Source organism: Bufo gargarizans, chromosome 1 (genome assembly GCF_014858855.1).
Source record: "Bufo gargarizans isolate SCDJY-AF-19 chromosome 1, ASM1485885v1, whole genome shotgun sequence".
Lineage (NCBI taxonomy): Eukaryota > Metazoa > Chordata > Amphibia > Anura > Bufonidae > Bufo > Bufo gargarizans.
Genome location: NC_058080.1, coordinates 750563121 through 750570001, shown reverse-complemented (window position 1 = coordinate 750570001; position 6881 = coordinate 750563121). Strand labels below are relative to the sequence as shown.

Here is a 6881-nt window from a genome sequence, read left to right as displayed (position 1 = left end):
CATCCTCTCTTCTTCATCCTCCACTGTAATATCAGTCACATCTTCCCCCTGATTTCTCATCTGTAACAATTCAGAAAATACAGCAGACAGGTGGGAAATCTAACAGATCCACATAAGAGACCCCCACAATCTATGACCCCTCTATGACCGCAGGACCCCCCTATATAGATGTGTATAGGGCTCAGCTCCATCTACCTGAGGATTCTCTGGGACCTTCTCATCTGGACAGTCCTGGGAATACAGAAGACGGGGACATCTCTCTGGTGGATTTCTCCTCCTGGATCCATCTGTGGAGACACAAGCACACAGTGACTGAATACATGGCATCCTGTAGATCTGTCTAAAGATCGGATAAACCAACTACTCCCAGTCTCCTCTCCAATAGGGCTCATTCAGGTGGCCGTATATTGCATATAAGAGGCTGGTGCTCCTCCATTACATGTCACTGCACACACGTGTATACACTGCACATGACAGCTCTTACCTGTCACAACCAGACAGCTGAGAAGCTCTGACAGAGGCCTTTCAGAACCTCCTCCTTGAATTTCTGTGTTGTGGTATTCAGCTCCTCCTCTCGTCAGCCTCTCTCAGCTGTCATGTCTTAATTGCTTCCCTTTAAATGCCTCCTCAGAATGCTTTTCTGGGCGGCTTATATTTCCTCCTGGAGTGTGTGTGCACGCTGATCTGTCCTCCTGTTTGCTTCAAAGCTAAGTGTACTTTTATATGTTTATATCTGTTTGCTGGATCCCAGATGACCCTGACTCCCTCCGTGTCTTGTGTAGGGAGCCGGTGGTCGTGTCCCCTCACTATAGTAGGGTGCTCAGGGCTTTATAGTCAAGGTTCGTGGATATGCAAACCTCCACCATTAGGATCTTTGCATAGGCTGAGCAGCCAGGGAAAGTGCCAGGTCTTCTGCAGGGGTCTCCCTTGGTTCCTTAGTTTTTGGATCCAGCGAGTCGTTTATACATGTTGCTTTGCCTTGTTACCTGTACACATTCCGTGACATTACCTTGTGATATAAGAGGCTGGTGCTCCTCCATTACATGTCACTGCACACACGTGTATACACTGCACATGACGGGTCTTACCTTGTGATATAAGAGGCTGGTGCTCCTCCATTACATGTCACTGCACACACATGTATATACTGCACATGACGGCTCTTACCCTGTGATATAAGAGGCTGGTGCTCCTCCATTACATGTCACTGCACACACGTGTATACACTGCACATGACGGGTCTTACCTTGTGATATAAGAGGCTGGTGCTCCTCCATTACATGTCACTGCACACACATGTATATACTGCACATGACGGCTCTTACCCTGTGATATAAGAGGCTGGTGCTCCTCCATTACATGTCACTGCACACACGTGTATACACTGCACATGACGGGTCTTACCTTGTGATATAAGAGGCTGGTGCTCCTCCATTACATGTCACTGCACACACGTGTATACACTGCACATGACGGCTCTTACCTTGTGATATAAGAGGCTGGTGCTCCTCCATTACATGTCACTGCACACACGTGTCTACACTGCACATGACGGCTCTTACCTTGTGATATAAGAGGCTGGTGCTCCTCCATTACATGTCACTGCACACACGTGTATACACTGCACATGACGGCTCTTACCTTGTGATAAAAGAGGCTGGTGCTCCTCCATTACATGTCACTGCACACACGTGTATACACTGCACATGACGGCTCTTACCCTGTGATATAAGAGGCTGGTGCTCCTCCATTACATGTCACTGCACACACGTGTATACACTGCACATGACGGGTCTTACCTTGTGATATAAGAGGCTGGTGCTCCTCCATTACATGTCACTGCACACACGTGTACACACTGCACATGACGGGTCTTACCTTGTGATATAAGAGGCTGGTGCTCCTCCATCATGACCTCCTTGTACAGATCCTTGTGTCCTTCTATATACTCCCACTCCTCCATGGAGAAATAGACAGTGACATCCTGACACCTTAGAGGAACCTGACAACACAATGACACCGTCATCACCCAGACCCTCCAGTGCTGTTACTGGAGAATTTCCCAGTATTCCCAGCAGCGTCACCTCTCCAGTCAGCAGCTCCATCATCTTGTGGGTGAGCTCTAGGATCTTCTGCTCATGTATCAGGGGGTGAGGGGGAGGCTCTGTGATGGGGTGAGGGGTCCTGCTCCGCCCTCCTGACTCCTGGAGATGGATGATGGGAGTCACACAGTCCCCCGATGTCTTCTTCACTATTGTGTACTCCTGTGGATGGAGAGAGACATTTAGGGAATAAACCCTTCTGGGGCCATGTGCTTTCATCCGGCCCTTTCCTCCTGGTACAACGCGCCTACTTACCTTCTCATGGCTCCTACAACATGACTATTGGTCACTGGTCACATGATACATCACTCACCATACTGGGGGCTGATCTTCAGGTATTCCATCACTTGGAAGGTCTGGAGGCCGTTCTACAGGACCCTGGACTCTTCCTATCACTTCCTATGATGGATTCTCCTTCCCGATGTCTGACTTGTTACAGAATACAATAAAGAGGAGAGAAATCTAGAAAAGTTTACCTCTCCACTCAGCAGGGAGATGATCTCCAAGGCGAGGTCTAATATTCTTCTGCTGATCTCCTTCCTGTCCATCCTTGGTGGCTCATTCAGGAGAAGGCTCGTATTGCTGGTTTTCTTCATCCACCCTCCCAAAAAAGAATAAAGGTTAATCAGTGAGTCCCATGTCCCCGATAATGAGGGCGAGAAAAAGTACAACTCATCCCGCAAAACTTAGACCCTCATAAAGCTGCACTGACGGGAAAACCCTGAGCTCCGGGTGTATCTAAGCTCCTGGCAGTGCAGTGTGTATCTAAGCTCCTGGCAGTGCAGTGTGTATCTAAGCTCCTGGCAGTGAAAACCTCATTCACATGAAACAGATTCTCTCATCTAGAACCGAATGATGACAACCCCCACTATCCCCACTACTACTCCCCCCATCATACTAAGCTGAGGAGCGGAGAAGGATTCCTTGTGTGTAATGGAGGAGAATCTCCAGAGGTGACATGTCTGAGCTCTCCACCACACTGTCTCCTCACAGCTCATCTTACCTGCAGGCTGGAGGAATGGCTGATACCAGAGAGAACAAGAGCCCTGACTACCGACCAGGACCTGCCCAGTATCTGCTGCACTGCCAGAGCTGAAGGACCTGGGGTGACGTCACTGTCATGTGATCAGTGCAGGGGGCGGGGCCAGCAGTGGAGAGGAGGTGGTAAAGGACCTTAGGTGACATCACCGTCATGTGATCTTTGCTTTTGTTCGCCCTCTTCACTGATCACATGCCGGTGACGTCACCCCAGGTCCTTCAGCTCTGGCAGTGCAGCAGATACTGGGCAGGTCCTGGTCGGTAGTCAGGGCTCTTGTTCTCTCTGGTATCAGCCATTCCTCCAGCCTGCAGGTAAGATGAGCTGTGAGGAGACAGTGCGGTGGAGAGCTCAGACATGTCACCTCTGGAGATTCTCCTCCATTACACACAAGGAATCCTTCTCCGCTCCTCAGATTAGTATGATGGGGGGAGTAGTAGTGCGGATAGCGGGGGTTGTCATCATTCACTGGACTCTGTCCTGGTGAGGGGCCCCTGCATCCAGGAGCAGAATGAATGGAGCGGGGCCCGGCCTGGGCTCAGCTCTCTCCAGTCTCTTCTCTAGGAGTTGTGGACACAGCTGAGCACAGCCCAGAGGTGGGACCTGCATCTATCAGACATTTATCTCCTGTGGAGCCACCAGAAATCTCCATGTTGGGGCCCCTGGAATCCATGTGGTGGGGGCTGTGAGAAGCGGGGCCCCTCCAGGCTCAGGAAGTGCGGTTCTGGAGGTGACATCTGGTCTTGTCCCCTGGATGATTTCCTCTCCTCTTCTCGTAAAGGCTCCTGCAGTACTAGAAGCCTCCAGCTCCACCAGTTCTCTCCTCTTCTCCTGAATGAGCCACCAAGGATGGACAGGAAGGAGATCAGCAGAAGAATATTAGACCTCACCTTGGAGATCATCTCCCTGCTGAGCGGAGAGGTAAACTTTTCTAGATTTCTCTCCTCTTTATTGTATTCTGTAACAAGTCAGACATCGGGAAGGAGAATGCATCATAGGAAGTGATAGGAAGAGTCCAGGGTCCTGGAGAACGGCCTCCAGATCTTCCAAGTGATGGAGAACCTGAAGATCAGCCCCCAGTATGGTGAGTGATGTATCATGTGACCAGTGACCAATAGTCATGTTGTAGGAGCCATGAGAAGGTAAGTAGGCACGTTGTACCAGGAGGAAAGGGCCGGAGGAGAACACGTGGCCCCTGAAGGGTTTATTCCCTAAATGTCTCTCTCCATCCACAGGAGTACACAATAGTGAAGAAGACATCAGGGGACTGTGTGACTCCCATCATCCACCTCCAGGAGTCAGGAGGGCGGAGCAGGACCCCTCATCCCATCACAGAGCCTCCCCCTCACCCCCTGATACATGAGCAGAAGATCCTAGAACTCACCCTCAAGATGATGGAGCTGCTGACTAGAGAGGTGACACTGCTGGGAATGCTGGGAAATTCTCCAGTAACAGCACTGGAGGGGTCTGGGTGATGACGGTGTCATTGTGTTGTCAGGTTCCTATAAGGTGTCAGGATGTCACTGTCTATTTCTCCATGGAGGAGTGGGAGTATATAGAAGGACACAAGGATCTGTACAAGGAGGCCATGATGGAGGAGCACCAGCCTCTTATATCACAAGGTAAGAGCCGTCATGTGCAGTGTATACACGTGTGTGCAGTGACATGTAATGGAGGAGCCCCAGCCTCTTATATCACAGGGTAAGAGCCGTCATGTGCAGTGTATACACGTGTGTGCAGTGACATGTAATGGAGGAGCACCAGCCTCTTATATCACAAGGTAAGAGCCGTCATGTGCAGTGTATACACGTGTGTGTGCAGTGACATGTAATGGAGGAGCCCCAGCCTCTTATATCACAAGGTAAGAGCCGTCATGTGCAGTGTATACACGTGTGTGCAGTGACATGTAATGGAGGAGCACCAGCCTCTTATATCACAAGGTAAGAGCCGTCATGTGCAGTGTATACACGTGTGTGCAGTGACATGTAATGGAGGAGCACCAGCCTCTTATATCACAAGGTAAGAGCCGTCATGTGCAGTGTATACACGTGTGTGTGCAGTGACATGTAATGGAGGAGCCCCAGCCTCTTATATCACAAGGTAAGAGCCGTCATGTGCAGTGTATACACGTGTGTGCAGTGACATGTAATGGAGGAGCTCCAGCCTCTTATATCACAAGGTAAGAGCCGTCATGTGCAGTGTATACACGTGTGTGCAGTGACATGTAATGGAGGAGCACCAGCCTCTTATATCACAAGGTAAGAGCCGTCATGTGCAGTGTATACACGTGTGTGCAGTGACATGTAATGGAGGAGCACCAGCCTCTTATATCACAAGGTAAGAGCCGCCATGTGCAGTGTATACACGTGTGTGCAGTGACATGTAATGGAGGAGCACCAGCCTCTTATATCACAAGGTAAGAGCCGTCATGTGCAGTGTATACACGTGTGTGCAGTGACATGTAATGGAGGAGCACCAGCCTCTTATATCACAAGGTAAGAGCCGTCATGTGCAGTGTATACACGTGTGTGCAGTGACATGTAATGGAGGAGCACCAGCCTCTTATATCACAAGGTAAGAGCCGCCATGTGCAGTGTATACACGTGTGTGCAGTGACATGTAATGGAGGAGCACCAGCCTCTTATATCACACGGTAAGAGCCGTCATGTGCAGTGTATACACGTGTGTGCAGTGACATGTAATGGAGGAGCACCAGCCTCTTATATCACAAGGTAAGACCCGTCATGTGCAGTGTATACACGTGTGTGTGCAGTGACATATAATGGGCGCTTATGTATGTCCTTAGTAGAGAAGGTGTAGAAGTAAATGGGGTGGCTGATGTATCAGGTTATGGATCTGTAGGGAGTCATGGAAAGCTTTAATATGATGGAGCGTGAGAATCTGAGAACACAAGGAGACGACGCCATGTCTGGGGGATTTACATTGTTTGGCTTGTAGTTCGCTGGATTTGTATTGCAGCAATTTTTCCATATCAATCAATGTAAGTTCTTTAAAGGAGCATTCCGGTTAGATTAAGTTATCCGCTAACTACAGGATAAGTGACATGCATGTGGCCACTCCATTTGTTTCTATGGGAATGCCCGAGGTAGGGTAGTACAGCGCTTGGTTATCTCCAGAACTCCCATAGAAATGAATGGAGCGACCACGCGCATGCCGACCAGCCACTCTATTCATTTCAGGGGATTGTAGGTGGTACGGGGCCCCCGTTCTCGTGATCAGTGCGAGTTCCAGCGATAGGACCCTCTCCGATATAATGGTTATTTAAGTTGGGACGTAGCAGGAACTCTTTTGTATAAGGCAGGTGTAGAAGGAGAGGAAATAATGAGATGTTCGGGGTGTGAGATTGTGCCCTGGAGATCTTCAACCTGAACCATTTAATATCTCTATGACTGAGTGGCCATAGAAATACAGTAACCACAGAAGACTGGACTGTCACCCTCCCACAGCGTCAGGACAGAGGAGACCGAATCCTTATTTCATTCAGAGAGATGTTGCTGTAGAGGTTCCCTGTAATTGGTTTAATAAACGCTCACTCATCCTCCAGGGACATATCCGAGGGGTAGAAGTAGTAACTCTAGATCAGCGAGGAGAGCGGAGAACAGGCCATGTTATACGGTTATAATGTTACCGGAAACATAACCAGTTCTGGGGTGGGCATTATAAGTGTATTGTCCACTGGTAGAGAAATCTATTGTCCATGAAGAAGGAGGAATTAATGGGGG

At 49.5% G+C, this 6881-nt stretch overlaps 1 long non-coding RNA gene across 1 annotated transcript; it reads right to left on the bottom strand.

Annotated features, from left to right (window-relative positions):
• Positions 1-2215: 2215 nt before the first annotated feature.
• LOC122925159 lies at positions 2216-3166 on the bottom strand. The gene is made up of 3 exons (XR_006387542.1): positions 3106-3166; positions 2579-2703; positions 2216-2264 (listed from the first exon to the last, which is right to left on the bottom strand). It is a non-coding gene; the product is annotated as an uncharacterized LOC122925159 (long non-coding RNA).
• Positions 3167-6881: the final 3715 nt, after the last annotated feature.